This window comes from Mobula hypostoma, chromosome 19, assembly GCF_963921235.1.
Source record: "Mobula hypostoma chromosome 19, sMobHyp1.1, whole genome shotgun sequence".
NCBI classification, from domain to species: Eukaryota; Metazoa; Chordata; class Chondrichthyes; order Myliobatiformes; family Myliobatidae; genus Mobula; species Mobula hypostoma.
The window spans coordinates 34,642,611-34,658,784 of record NC_086115.1 but is presented as its reverse complement, the minus strand read 5'-3'; the positions used below and the strand labels follow the sequence as shown (position 1 = coordinate 34,658,784).

Sequence of the window (16,174 nt, the reverse complement as noted above, 5' to 3'; positions counted from 1 at the left end):
CGCGGCGGCATTGTGCTATTTCCGTTGGTCAAAAACTAGACTACCTACAACAACAGCGAAAGGAAGTTTTCAAAAATATCTTCGAGAAATACAAGGAAAACCTCCGCTGGAGAAATCAGACTGGACTTCTTCATTTAGCCAGATAATGAAGCCGAGCTGTTTCTGCGAGTTACAAATGACTACAAAGTCAGCAAAGCAGTGGAGATGTTCAATTCCAAACAAGCTATTAACGTAGACAATAAAGTAAACAACACACGCATGAAGCCGTCCTCTACCCAAGATCAACATTATCAACAATTACAAAATGTTAAATGGTCAACTCGACATAGACTACCAATCCCACATCAAACCCAATCCTATTAGGAGCAGAAGAGGGCACTCAACTCAATTTGAAATACTAACTACCAAGTCAGATGTGTACAGCAATTCATTTTTCCCCCGCACAATTAAAGCATGGAATAATCTTAATCCTAACACAGTCACACAACCAAACCCAATTAAATTTAAGGCAGCTTTTCTTCTTCAAAAATCTCCTTCTTAAGCCCACCCTCCGCCACCTCCAGTTTAAATTCCATGCGGAATATTTTGGAGGATCAAGAACCAAGAACCAAGAGAGTGGAATCTTCTGCCGCCAGACCTGCGCAGTATTTCTGACATTAATATTTTTAAAGATATATTCAATCAAATCAATTTAGGGGATCTAGTCAAAGAAGTTTGCTTTACAATTTAACTCTCAAGCCGTTCACACCGACTGCGCGTTATAACAGCGATGGTCAGTCAGCGACAGTGCTGGCTTGGAGACCCCAGGGTACAGGAGATTGAGGGTACGATCACCACAGACTGGGAGACGGGGGGGTGGGGTACGGGCAGAAGGACAGAGGATGCAAACAGAGAAACCGAGGGGACCAGCTTGGAAGCCACCTCCAGTTTAAATTCCATGCAGAATATTTTGGAGGAACAAGAACCAAAAACAAGAACAGCCGTCCGGCAATGCTTGTACAGTCCCAAGCAGAAGCAGAAAAAGCATTGTTGTTGTGGTGTTGTCATGACGACATTTTAAAATCTCTCCGTTTACCCTGTCCACACTACAACACGAAACAATCGTTTTCAAATTTACACTTTGGAGAATGTTTTCGAAAATCTCCATTTTTGGGAGATGAAAACGCTGTTTCATTGTGGATGGAAGGTCAAAACAAAGAGAAAAAGCTTTGTTTTCAAAATTATCCGGCGTAGTGTGGACGTAGCCTTAGTGTAATGGGCACAAAAGCATACGGGGTGCTACGGAATTTGTTAACCCCTGAAAAGCCAGCTGACAAAACGTTCAAGCAAATAGTGGACACTCTCTAACAACATTTAAACCCCAAACCATTGGCCATTGCTGAAAGATTCAAATTCCATAAACGGAATCAGACCAAAAATGAAAACATTTCTGAATATTGTGCTGAATTGCACAAATTATTAGAACATTGTCATTTTGGAGCTGGTCTATCGGACGCATTGAGGGACAGGTTAGTGTGTGGCATGCACTGTGAAACAACACAGAAGAAGCTCCTGTGTGAAAAAGACCTTACATTAGAGAAAGTGCTAAACATCTCAATATAATTAGAAACAGCTGCACGAGGTACTTCAGAGATACAACAAAAATCTCTGGAATATGCTATGAATAAAATGTCACTGAGCAGAAATGAAGGAAAGAAATGTTACTCTTGTGGGAACATGTCACATGACCCTGATGTTTGTTGATTTAAAGATAAAGAATGCCGAAACTGTGGCAAACAGGGTCACACTGGCAGAGTATGCAAAGCTAGTAAACAGCAGGAAAAGGGAAAAATACAGAGAAACAAGAAACCCCAGGAAGGAAAACACAGCAAGGTACACAAAATGAAAGAAGGCAGTTCTGATGAAAACGACTCCGATGAAAGTGAATTGTCTTGTCTGCAACCTCACGGCGTGAAAGAGACAGATGATCGAAGAGTAATATGGACCACTCCACAAGAGGCAGGTGTGAGACTGAAAATGGAGTTGGATACAGGCTCAGCTTTAACAGTGATCGCTGTACACGACTACAAACGACTATTTTCTCACATACCTCTGAAACAAACTAAACCACTGCTAAAGACTTACACAGGACAGAAAGTGCGTCCCAAAGGTAAAATTAAAGTGACCATGACCTACGGAGACAAAACACAGCAGCTGAACTTCTATGTACTGAAAAATGGAGGACCACTGTTGCTGGGATGTGAATGGCTCAGGAAAATTCAGTTGGATTGGCACACCATCAAGGCACAAGATGTGTCAAAAAAGGAGGGCAGCTCAGTGGGGAAGATGCCTGCAGTTCTCCTCTTACCCATTGTTGACTATTACAACAATGAAGAGGAGCTAGACAGCGTCGACAATGAGGACGAACGCAGTATGCGTGGCCGTGACTCAGATGAAGATGCAGAGGATGCAGGGGAGACAGATATTGCCAATAAGCAGGATAATGAAGACTACCTGGAAGTATAAGAGCAGATGTACCAGGAGAAATTGACATCTCTCAAAAGACAGCTACAGCAGTTACAGGAAGGCACTTTGCAGGAGTATCAGAAAAGAATGAAGAAACTAGATCAACAATACAAGGAAGGAATACGAAATGCAGAGCTTTTTCTGTAACTGGGGACAGAAAAAGTGGAAAGGAATTATAATAGAGAGAAGAAAGAAGCAGAGAGAGCTCAGGAGCCCCCATCTCAGACCGGCCCGAGCCGCAACCACCTCACACAGCCTGTCAACACCATTAGTGAGGCTGAGACGGAGCAGCAATCCGAACAGCAGCGGCAACCGCCAGACAAACCCAAATCCCCGGGGAGAAGAAAGTCATCGCAACAAAGATTCTTGGAACAGTAAAGTGGTTCAACGTACGAAATGGATACCGATTCATCAACAAGAATGATACAAAGGAAGATGTGTTTGTACATCAGACTGCTATAAAAAGGAATAACCCATGGAAATACCTCCGCAGTGTTGGAGATGGTGAAACTGTGGAGTTCGACGTAGTGGAAGGCGAAAAGGATGCAGAAGCAGCAAACGTAACTGGTTCCGGAGGAGTTCCAATCCAAGGAAGCCGATATGCCGCGGACAGAAACCGTTATCGTCACTACAACCCTTGCCGCCAAGGTCCACCACGTAATTACCAACAGAACATTGGTGGTGGAGAGAAAGGAGATTGAGCAGAGACAGCAACAGATGAAGAAAACCAAGATTATCAATATCAGCAACATCGCCCTCCTTACAGAAGACAGCGTTACTCACCTTACTTTGTTTATCGTTGCTAATGGTCACCACCCACAATATAGCAACCAGCCTCAGGGAGAATTTGCTGAGGGTGGTGAAATAAATGAAAACCAGGTTGCTGGGGGAGAAAGTAAACCTAACAGAGGACAAAATCAATTCCATTCAAACAGAACAGCTTTCGCACAAGGTAAATATTGAACTAATCATTTCCTCCATTGAGAATCATACACTTAATCCTTTGCAGGAAAGTTTCTTTTACACGTACATATGTTGAATCCTCAGCCAATGTGCCTTGTTTTGCACAAAGTTGGGAAACAGCATCGAAACGGAAGCCAATTCCAGCAACAAACTGTAAGGTTTCTATTGTTGTATTTTCACACTTGTACTGATCTTTCTGTGAGTCATTAGATTGCCCCGATTTTTGAATAACTAGCAGAGACAGCAGATCACCAACCACTTCTTTTGTTGGTGGCAAGTCACCTTTGAAACAGACCATGGGAACTCCCTATGCTCAAAGGTCAACTTTCATGAGTTTTATATGGAAATCTGTATTAAAACAAACAAGTTTATGGACAGACATTACCCGGAGAAGCAGAGAAGACCCCTTCCAGAGACTTGAGTTATAATTATTATAATTATTACTATTACATTACCTTATTATAAATTGATATTATTAAGTTATTAAGTAAATAATTGGTAAGCATTTGTATGTTAAGGGTACACATATTGTTTAGATAGTGCCCCCAGTAAAAAAAAAGTTGATACACTATTAAAATAAAAGGAGAGGAGTGTACCATATAACCTACTGTATAATATAGGACTACTTTATGTTGTACTAATACATCGTATTGAGCATGCGCTATTAGGCACGTATTGATCTGTACGTGTGTGTTCAGTTCAGTTTTAGTTATTATCATGATCATTATGTGCCATTTCATATGAAGAAAGTGATCATGATCTATCCACGACCATGATTAGTCGTCCTGGCAAATTTCTCTACAATAGTGGTTTGCCTTTACTTTCTTCTAGTGTCTTTGCACCATCCATTATTCTCACTCTTCAGAGATTGTCTGCTTGGTACCAGGACTTGTGATATGCACCAGCGGCTCAAACAACCATCTGCCACCTGCTCCCATGGGGCCTCGCATGACCCTGATCCGGGGGCTAAGCAGTGGCTATACCTTGCCCAAGGGTGACCTGAAGGCTCGTGGTGGTAAGGAGCACTTTACACATCCTTTGCTAGAGATGTATCTCTGCCCTGCCCCTTTGGATAATCTCTGACATAAAAGGGAGATTTTCAGTTTGCATTAGGGAAAATACATCAAAAGGAGTGTCCTCTTTTGTAAATTTTGCAGGTGTTTCCTTTTCCAAGGGTAAGTGGGACAATCCATCAGCATTTCCATGATTAGTTGTCCCATTGAATTCGATCTTATACTTATGTCCTCCAAGAAGCAGAGCCCATCTCTGCACTCGTGCTGCTGTTCTTAGTGGAACACCCTCTCTGGAAATGGACACTAGTAGATGATAATCAATATCGAGGGTAAACCTTCTGCCATGTAAGTACTGGTTGAAACATTTTACACCCCAAACCAGACTCAAGGCCTCTTAATCAATCTGTAGAATTTTTTTTCTGCAGCGGTAAGGAAACATGATGCAAAGGCTATGGGGATTTCACCTCCATCACTTATAACATGTGACTTGACTACACCTATACCATGAGCAAGGTATCACAGACAAGTTTCACTGGATAGTGTGGATCATAATGTGTGAGTACAGTATCTAACGTCACCAGTTCTCTTATCTCTTGGAAGGCTACCTCACTCACACTGCTTTGCCCATTGCCATTTCTTCACCTTCAGTAGTAATGAGTTCAAGAGATGGAGCCAGGTCTGGTGAGAAACACTTTGGACTCTGCTTCCATTGCCATCTGTAGCTAAGTCGATTTTGCTGAAGTGTTTCCCTCCAAAAAGATTTGCAAAGATGTCCTCCATCCTGGGCTGGGTTGATATTGAACTTAAAACCACCACAGGTCCTGATAGACCCATTCTTCTTGGCTACTGGGACCACTGACATTGCCCATGGGTTCCACTCAACTTTGAAAAGAAGTCCTTCAGCCTCCATGCGATCTAGCTCACTGGCTACTTAATCATGGATGGTATAAGGAACCAGGTCCCCTATTGGATAGGGGACCAATCATGACCCCACAATACTGACCCTTCTGTTTCTCACCACACACAAGCCCAATTTGGCTTGTCAGTTGCTGAATTTCACTGCTACAAATTATGTTTTAACAGGAGTTATCTTTTCTCCTGTATAAGTTCTTGGTTAGATATCTGCAGGCTTCAGTTTAGTCTCTTTCAAATGCCATTCTAACTCATTTTGGGGAATGACTGAAATAGCTGAGCCAGCTGTGCTAATTCCATTTTAAGCAATTTGTTATTGAATTCTTCTTAAAGCCATATTGCTTGCCTCATGTTAGTTTTCATATAGTAAATCTCAAGGCTACTCAGTGTAACTCTCATCATTATTTAATTTTCATGAACAACATGTAGATAGTGGTCTTTTTGAAACTGTAACTTGATTTTTAATCTTTTTCTCTACCCTGTGCAATCCATTTATTTTTGTTTGCCTGACATGCTCGTTGTATGCGTCTTACTTTGTTGCATTTTCTGTAAGTTTTGCATTAGTCTGATGTATATGAGCCCCTGCCATAGCAGTAACACAATTTATTTGACCGGGTCAGTTTCTGTTTAGAAGATGCAATTTTTTCATGCTCATGTTCATTCCTGACTGCAACTCAGTTGCATCTCTGTCCATGGTTTCCTGTGAAACAGTGATTTCACTTAGGAGCCATTTTTGAACACTTTCTTGTAAGATTCCACAATCTAAGTAATCTCTCATTGCATCATTAGGCCTATTACTAAACTGGCAAAGTTCAAGCAATCTCTTAACTTCAGCCACATAAGCTGAAATGGACTCCCCTTCCTTTTGATTCAGCTCATTGAAACTAATGCATTCTTCCATCAGTAATGGTTTTGGTTCTAAATGTTCCTGCATTACTTTCACAACAGCAGCAAAGCTCATTTCAGCTGGTTTGGTTGGAACAGTTAAATTTCTAAGCAAACTGTATGCTTTTAAACTCAATGCGCGTAGCAAAACTGGCACTCTCTTCTCATTGGTTATTTCATTTGCTTCAAAATACCTGCTGAATTCACTCAGTATACATGAGCAGTTATCTGTTGCATAATCAAACGTGGTTATCTTTCTGATGTAGACAGCCATTTTTGCTTTTTTAAATGACTATTATGACCCAGTATTCACTGTTTATGAACCCATGAAATAGTCTGCTTCCTACATTTTTTTAACGTGATGGGCCCTATGCCTTCCCGAAGAATCCTGTGCTGTGATTTTTTTAAACTCAAACATCTCTTTGTGCTTTTTTGAAACTCAAACATCTTGCTGTGCTTCAACGGGTAGGTAATTGTCTTGCATTTATTTAAAACTCCCTCATTGCCACTGCTATATTTTGTAACACCAAAACATAAAACTAATTGAAAGAAAAAAGGAAAACACAGACCGTACAGAACATGTGTCTTGGTTTCATTTGTTACTTTAGAACATGTGTCTTGGTTTCATTTGTTACTTTATGGTGTGTTGGCATGATTACGTAGGCCAATCATGCACTTTTACATATAACCCATAATTAATTATTTAAATAAACAAGAGTGCTTTATCAAACAATGTATTTACCATGTTACTCAAATATTACTGAAATATCAAATACACAACACTTCCCATGTCAGTGAAACATACATTCCAAAAATGAAAAGCATGCCAAGGTATAAATCCACAACGAGTAAAGATACAGCAGTCTAATCTCCCTGGATGACAAAGGATTAGATAAAGTACAAAAGGTTAAGTGTATGACAGGTGCAATTTGATGCATCCCATAATACATTGACTTAGTGATTTGTTCAGTGAACAGCTTAACTGCTTCATTTGGTGATGGATTCATAGAAACAATCAGTCAATAATTTATCCACTCTCAGGAAATGTAGAGCAAGATTGAACAAAAGCATAACAGCAAAATTGATTTAGCCGTAAATGATACTTTACCAATAAACTGCAAAACAACATGCAATAACGATCCACAAAGCAAGAGAGAGCAGATTATTTAACACAACAAGGTAACTGAAGGCTAGGAGCAAATGAGTGAGGCTGGCAGGTTCGACGGCTCCCACAGAAAACTAAGGAGATGATTGATAGGAGCTACAAGGAGGTCGTCACTCCTAAGTGACAGGAGGAAGGTAAATGTGAGACTGTCAGGACAGGGATAATGGATACAGGTTCAGGATCAGAATCAGGATTAATATCACTGGCATTTATCATGAAATTTGTTAACTTAGCATTAGCAGAACAATGTAATACATGATAGTATAGAAAAAATAAATAAGTAAATCAATTACACTAAGTACATATATGTATATTAACTAGTTAAATTAAAGTAGGTCAAAAACAGAAATAATTAAAAAAGAATGTCCGGTAGTGTTCATGGGTTCATTGTCCATTTAGGAATCCGATGGCAGAGGGGAAGAAGCTGTCCCTGAATCGCTGAGTGTGTGCCTTCAGGCTTCTGTACCTCCTTCCTGACAGTAACAATGAGAAGAGGGCATGTCCTGGGTGATGAGGGTCCTTAAGAATACAGAGTTCCCCTGTGCCCATTCCCAACAATAGTAAGTATTCTGTTTAGTATACTGTTGGGGGGGGGGACCTACCTGGGGGAGGGTGGGGGAGCCGCAGTGATTGGGTCTCTGGCACTGAGTCTGGTGGTGTGGCTCAGAAGTGATGGGGAAGAAGAGGTGATCAGTATTTATAGTGGTTTCCATAGTTAGACGAGTAGAAACGAGATTCCGTGGACACAATAGAGACACCCGAATGGTATGTTGGCTCCCAGGTGCCAGGGTCAGGGATGTCTTGGATCAGGCCTGTCACATTCTAAAGGGAGAGAGTGAGCACCCAGAAGTCTTGGTCCATATCGACGCTAATGACACAGGTAGGAATAGGAAATAAGTTCTGAGGAGAGAATTTAGCGAGAAAGCTAAAAAGAAGGACCTCCAGGATTGCAATCTTTGGATTGCTGCCTGTGTCACACGCCAGTGAGGGTAAGAATAGCATGATTTGGCAGATGAATGTGTGGCTGAGAAACTAGTGCAAGATACAGGGTTCCAGATTTCTGGGTAATTCTTCTGGGGAAGGTAGGACATGTACAAAAGGGACATGTAACACCTGAAACCAAGGGGGAGCAACATCGCTGCAGGCAGCTTTGCTAGAACTGTTGGGGAGGGTTTAAACTAATTTGGGAGGGGGTATGGGAACGGGGGTGATAGGGCTCTGGATAGGCCTGTTGGTTTACAAGCAGAGGCAGTGTTTAGTGAGACTTCTAGAAAGGACAGTCAGATGATAGGGCAAAATTGCTTTCAGTGGTATGTTGCATTGTAAAATGGGGACAAAATCAGAAAGGGTGACAGATACAGGAATTAAGGTGTTATGTTTCAATGCATGCAGTATACAGAATACAGTGGAGGATCTTGTAGCACAGTTAGAGATTGGTAGGTGTGAGGTTGTGGGCATCACTGAGACATGGCTGAAAAAAGATTATAGTTGGGAGGTTAACATCCAAGGACACATGTTGTATTGAAAGGACAGACAGGTAGGCAGAGGGGATAACTTGGCTCTGCTGGCAAAAAAAGAAATCAAATCCTTAGAAAAAGGGAACATCGGGTAGGAAGATATAGAATCCTTGTGGGTAGAGTTAAGAAACCGCAAGGGTTAAAAAAAAACTCTGATTATGTAAAGGCCTTTGAACAGTAGACAGGATGTCGGCTACAAATTACGCTGGGAGATTGAAAAGGCATGTAATATTGGTAATATAGTCATCAGAGAATTAAATAAGCAAGTACATTGTGAAAATCAGGTTGGTGCTGGATTCCAAGAGACAGAATTTGTAGAATGCCTTCAAGATTGGTTTTTTGAGCAGCTTGTGGTTGAGCCTACTGGGGGATCAGCTATTCTAGATTGAGTGTTATGTAATGAACTAGATTTAATTAGGGAACTTAAGACAAAGGAACACCAAAAAGACAGTGATCATAATATGATAGCGTTCACCCTTCAATTTCAGAGGGATAAGCTGAAGTCAGATGTATCAGTTTTACAGAGGAGTAAAGGGAATTACAGAGGCAAGAAAGAGACTGTGGCCAGATTTGATTGGAAGGGGACACTAAGTAGAGACGATGGCAGAGCAGAAATGTCTGGAGTTGCTGGGAGCAATTCAGAAGGCACAGGATAGATATATCCCAAAGAAGAAGTAGTCTAAGGACAGGATGATGCAGTCGAGGCTGACAAAGGCAGTCGAAGCCAACAAAAAACCACAAGAGAGGGCATATAATCGAGCAAAAATTAATGGGAAGTTAGAGTATTGAGAATACTTTAAAAACAACCAGAAAGCAACTAAATAAACCATAAGGGGGGAAAAGATGAAATATGAAGGTAAGCTAGCCAATAATATTAAAGTGTATATCAAATGTTTTTTTCAGTTACATAGAATAAAAGAGAGGTGGGAATAGATATTGGACCACAGGAAAATGACACCAGAGAGGTAGAAATGGGGGGACAAGAAAATGGTGGACAAACTGAATAAGTATTTTGTATCAGTCTTCACATCCAGAAGTTTGAGAGTGTTAGGGGTCAGAAGTGAGTGTAGTTATTATTACCAGGGAGAAGGTTCTTGGGAAGCTGAAAGGTCTGAAAATAGATGAGTCATCTGCATCAGATGGTCTACACCCCAGGGTTCTGAAAGAGGTGGCTGAAGAGATTGTGGAGACATCTGTAAGGATCTTTCAAGAATCAATAGATTCCAGCATGGCTCCGGAGAACTGGAAAAATGCAAATGTTACTCCACTCTTCAAGAAGGGGGGGAGGCAGAAGAAAAGAATTTATAGGCCATTTACCCTGACCTCAGTGGTTGGGAAGATGTTGGAGATGATTGCTGAGGATGTGGTTTTGGGGCATTTGGAGGCACATGATAAAATTGGCCAAAGATAGCATGGTTTCCTTAAGAGAAAATCTTGTGTGACAAATCTGTTGGAATTCTTTGAGGAAGTAACAAGTAGGATCGTTAAAGCAGAATCCGTCGACGTTGTGTACTTGGATTGTCAAAAATCCTTTGACGATGTGTTGTACATGAGGTTGCTTAACAAGAGCCCATGGTATTACAGGAAAGGTACTAGCATGGATAGAGAATTGGTTGATTGACAGGAGGCAAAGTGTGAGAACAAAGGGGGCCTTTTCTGACTAGCAGTGACTCGTGGTGTTCTGCAGGAGTTGGCGTTGAGGCCACTTTTATTTATGTCAATGGTGTTGAGGCTTTATAAGGCACTGGTGAGGCCGCTCTTGGAGTATTGTGAGAAGTTCTGTGCCTCTTAATTAAGAAAGGATATGCTGACATTGGAGAGTGTGCAGAGGAGGTTCACAAATGATTCCAGGAATGAAAGGCTTATCATATGAGGATCGATTGATGGCTCTGGGCCTTTACTTACACGGAATTTGGAAGAATGAGGGGGGATCTTATTGAAATCTATCAGATCTTGAAAGGCCTCAATAGACTGGATGTGGAGAGGCTGTTTCCTGTAGTGAGGAAGCCAAGGAGCAGAGGGTACAACCTCAGAATAGAGGGACATCCATTTTGAATGGAGATGAGGAGGAATTTCTTTAGGCAGGGGGTGATGAATCTGTGGAATTCGTTGTCACAGGCTGTTGTGGATGCCAGGTTTTTGTGTGTACTTCAGATGGAGGGTGATAGGTCCTTGATTTGTCAGGGAGTGGAAGGTTATGGGGAAAAAGCAGGAGAATGTGATTGAGAAGGATATAGATCAGCCATGTGAAATGGTGGAGCAGACTCAATGGGCCGGAATGTATAAATCTGCTGCTATATCTTATGGCCTTAAAAACTAAGGATTGTGGATGAAAGCTGGGTTTAAATAGTCTGCAGGGATGAGTTGGAAACAAGTGGCAGGTGACTCCTGCTAGTTGAATGGAGACTGGGAGGCACCTGCCTATGCAGATATGATAGGACGTGAACCCTACCCACACCCCCAACCCCGCTTGGTGGGCAACTGAAGGCCCAGGACGATCCAAATGGGTCAATGAACGATGAAACAGGATGGTAACCAGGACCTCTCCCCCAACCCATACTCTTTCCAGTCAGCAGGCTACTGCACACCCTGTCCTCAATGACATAAATCTGTCAACTGGCGAAAAATGTAGACTAGATCACCTTCCATCATCCGAGGCTCCAGAGATTCGTGCTCGGGGGGGTTGAGTGGTCAATGGACAGTGGGATTGGAGCAGTACACGTGGAAGGTAGGTGTGATCCTGAGGGACCAATGAATGAAGGCACGAGCTTGCAGGTGTCAGTGCACAGGGGAAAATCTCAGTGGACAGTGAGACATGGTCCCCAGGCCAGAGCAGTGTGGCTGGGCACGGACAGCTGTTGGCCCAGTTGCTGTAGGCACAGTTGGCAGCTAGGATGGCCCTCCATGCCCTCTTCCAAGCACTGTGGCATCAGCAAACCATGACCCCGGCATACAGGAACTCCACTGTCGGCTCCTCCATGGTGAACAACAAGGGACAAGGGCTGGTGGCCATGAAGCATTTCAAAGGGTACACACCTGTGGCAGAGGAGGTGTGTAGATTGTGGGATAGTTCAGCCCAGAACAACTAGCTCTTCCATGTGGATGGAGAAGTGGCAGAAAAGCATCACAGAAACTTCTCCACTTGCTGATTTGCTCTTTCTGACTGACCAGTAAGTCTGCAGATGATGGGCAGAGGACAATCTCACTGGGGTGTGAAGGAGGGAGCGGAAGGTTTTCCAGAAGCAGGAGACGAGTTGTGGATCTGGCCCAACACAATGTCCTGAAGGAAACCACGGAGGAGAACTACATGTTGGAGAAGTGTGGGGAGGGCAATGGAGAATTGGTCCACCACTGTCATGACCACCATGGCCCCACTGGAAGGTGGCAACCCTGCGATGGAATCCATGGTGATGTGGGTCAGCGGACATCAGGGAAGCGGTAGGGACTGCAGGAGTCCAGAGAGCTGCTGGATGGAGGAATTGGGGGTGGCAACCAAGACCTCTCAGGTAGGCAGTGACAAACGGACGTACGTCTGTGATCATGGGGGCACCAGAACCAGTGTTGCAGGAAATCCAGGGTCCATCTTGTGCCTGGATGGCTGGGGGGTGGGGGTAAGACGTTGGCCCACTGGAGTGCTTCAGAGCACTCAGCCACCGGCACGTACATGCAGTTGTCAGGTGTGTCAGCTACAGCAGCTCCTGCTGTAGGGCTTGGCGAATCTGATTCCCAAGACCCAGACGACTGGGCCGAGGATCTGTGAGGATGGAATGATGGGCTGAGGGTCAGTGTCCATTTTAGTTGCATCAACCTGTTGTCAGCCTTAGTGTTCTTGGAGCTGGGTTCCTAGGAGATGCTGAAGTTGAATTGCTCGAAGAAGGAAGCACAGCAAGCCTGACATAGGTGAAGTTGGCAGGTCTGTTGTATGGATATGAGGTTCTGCTGGCCACGCCAGATCAGGAAGGTCTCAGTGTATCCCATTGGCCAATGTCTCCATTCCTCCAAGGCCCACCTAATGGTGAGTAGCTGCCTGTCTCCTACTTGCGGGCTGCTCAGCACAATACTTACTGATTTGATCTGTCGCAAATGACGCGTTTTACTGTATATTTTGATGTACATGTGACAAATAAATTTTTATCTTATCTTTAAATAATTAAATATGTATGATATAGTCTCTGTGTGTGTTTGTGGAGTGGGTGGGTGGATTCGTAAGGAATGGATTGGGAAGAATCCCATGCTGCCAGCTGCATGTCTCTTTCGAAGGTGAAGTTTGCTTTTAGTAATTGTGCCAATTTGACAGAGAATGAAATCTGTGCTTTTGTCACAACTACAGTCTAAATAACCCAGCAGCATCTCTGAGTCACAGAGTATGAATGGTGGTGGACAGCAATTTGCCAGCATTTAAGTAAAGCCTCATTAATTAATGGATCAGATGGAAAATATCTTACATCACAAATGCACCAACATGGTGTGATTATACTGTCACATAGAGCAACAGGGTTGCTTAATAAATAAAAGAAGTTGAACTTAGTATTATAATTAACCAGAGTTTTCTTCCATTTATCTACTTACCTCATACTACACATTGTACTTACAGAGCAATTTAGATTGCACTTGACATTTTTTTTATCAATGTACCAGAATTAACTAGATAGTTTTTCTTTCAACTAAACTAGCCAGAAAAACTAAACTAGCCTACATGAAACAACACGTATTTCATTTTCACGATGAGTCCCTAAGCTATTATTGGATAGACAGTCCTTCCATTGGCTTTGAATGACTAACTCTGCCTTTAATTGAAATGCACATTACTGAATTCATGAGCAATGCAAATGTGTTCCCACTCACGAAACAACACTAAGTTTGAGGCAACCTTGTCACTTTCTGACTCGCTCAAAACCAACCAAAATCCATCTATAAGCTCATGTCTGCCGTCCAGTTCTCAATCCAACTCAAAGTTTCACGACTCTTCTCCAGGGGTCTTTTGTGAAGGTCTAGAGAGTCCAGGTAGATAGCAGCTATTGTGTTTCCCTTTATTCATTGTTAATTCCCTGTTGTGCGGACTGGGTGGAATTTACATATTATTGGCGTGACCTTTCAGGGTTTCCTCTGGATGGTCTCGTTTTCTCCAATATACCAAAATATATGCAGTTTTGTAGACCAATTGCCTGCTGTATATTGTCTCAGTGTGCAGCTGGGTGGTAGAATCTGGGATAAAGAGGAGTTTGTTAGAAAAGGAGGATGAATATAATGGGATTGATGTAAGTGATGTAAGGCAGTCAGGATGGACTTAGTTGACCAAAAGGCCTATTTCCATTCTATGATTCTGTGACATGTATTGGTCTCTTTCTAGGATGCAAAGGTTAATTTATTATCAAAGTATACAACTCTAAAATTCTTCTTCTCCAGATAGACATGAAAGCAAGAAAAAAAAGATTGGCAACACGATCATCAAACCCAAATCCCCCTCCCCCCGCAAAAAAAAACACAAGAACGATTGGGGGAAAAGCACAGAATATAGAAAACTAAAAGACTGAAAAGGAAGTCCATAGTCCATAGTCCAAATCCGTACCTAAAATGCAGAAAACCCTGATAACCTTCTCCGGGCACAGCAGCAGGCCACACAGGCTCCCCTCTCCAGCAGCAGAGTGATCCCATCTGCGAACAAAAGACAGGCAGCTGGCACTCACCTTCCGTACTCGCCTCAATGTTTCAGTCACCCTCGTCACTTTAATTGGTGAACAATGAAAGCTTTCATTGGTGAAATGGAGTCGAACATTGGCTCGCTGCCCCCACAGCCTCCTTGCCATGAGGCTCCTGTTCGCCGCCTCCCAGAATCCTCTGGGAGACACCAAAGTGCTGGATCACCCAAATGACCTCCAAACTGCAAATCACAGGCTCCAACAGTTCCAGAAATACTTACAAGATGAAAAACAGCCATAAAGAACATAAAAGAGGTGAAATAAAGAGTTTTGTGGTCTATCCAGAAGATGTCTTGACCACAAATCAGGTATTCATCTGGGAGGCCAGAGAATATTGGTTCTCTGATTACTTCATGACCAATGAAAGTGATCAAAGCATTTATTGCTTGATACTTCAACCTGTAGGAAGGAGTGGATAATTGGTTCAGCTATAATAGGATTCCACAGTTAGCAAAAATTACTCCAGGTCTCATCCACATGATTACATAGAATGTAAAATAATCATTTAGGGTTCTTTTGCCTTACAACTACAGGTTATTGTGAAATCATGCCTAATCATAGTGTTATAGAAAAATACAACACAGGAACAGGCCTTCGGCCCCTCTAGTACATGTGAAAACATTTAAACTACCTACTCCCATCAAAACGTAACAACAGGAATTCTGCAGATGCTGGAAATTCAAGCAACACACATCAAAGTTGCTGGTAAACGCAGCAGGCCAGTCAGCATCTATTGGAAGAGTTTCAGTCGACGATTCAGGCCGAGACCCCTCGTCAGGACCTCGGCCTGAAACTCTTCCAATAGATGCTGCCTGGCCTGCTGCGTTTACGAGCAACTTTGATGTGTGTTACTCCCATCAAACTACACTGGAACCATAGCTCCACCGTCCACGTCCCTATCCAAATTTATTTTAAACCTTGAAATCGAGTTTGCATCTGCACTGTACTGTCTGGTCTTTATATACACCAGTTTTCCAGCTGGGCCTATGGTCAGCCTTCAGGGTAATAGTTTCCCTCTCTATCCCCAGGAATGCTAAGGCCCATAAGTAAGACCATAAGACCATAATATATAGGAGCAGAATTAGGCCATTTGGCCTATCATGGCTGATTCAATTTTCCTCTCAGCCCCAATCTCTTGCCTTCTCCCTGTACCCCTTCATGCCCAGACCAATCAAGAATCTATCAACCTCTGCCTTAAATATATATAAAGACATGACCTCCACAGCTGCCTGTGGCAAATAATTCCACAGATTCACCACTCTCTGGATAAAGATATTCCTCTTCATCTCTGTTCTAAAAGGACATCCCTATATTCTGAGGCTATGTCCCCTGGTCTTAGACTCTCTCACCATAGGAAACATCTTCTCCACATCCACTGTATCAAAGCCTTTCACCATTTGGTAGTTTTCAATGAGGTCACTCCTCATTCCTCTGAATTCTAGTGAATATAGGCTCTTCATATGACAAGCCATTCAATCCTGGAATCATTTTCATGAATCTCCTTTGAATCCTGTC

At 42.6% G+C, this 16,174-nt stretch overlaps 1 pseudogene; it reads left to right on the top strand.

Annotated features, from left to right (window-relative positions):
- Window positions 1-769: 769 nt before the first annotated feature.
- LOC134359130 (Y-box-binding protein 1-like) lies at window positions 770-3,659 on the top strand (annotated as a pseudogene).
- Window positions 3,660-16,174: the final 12,515 nt, after the last annotated feature.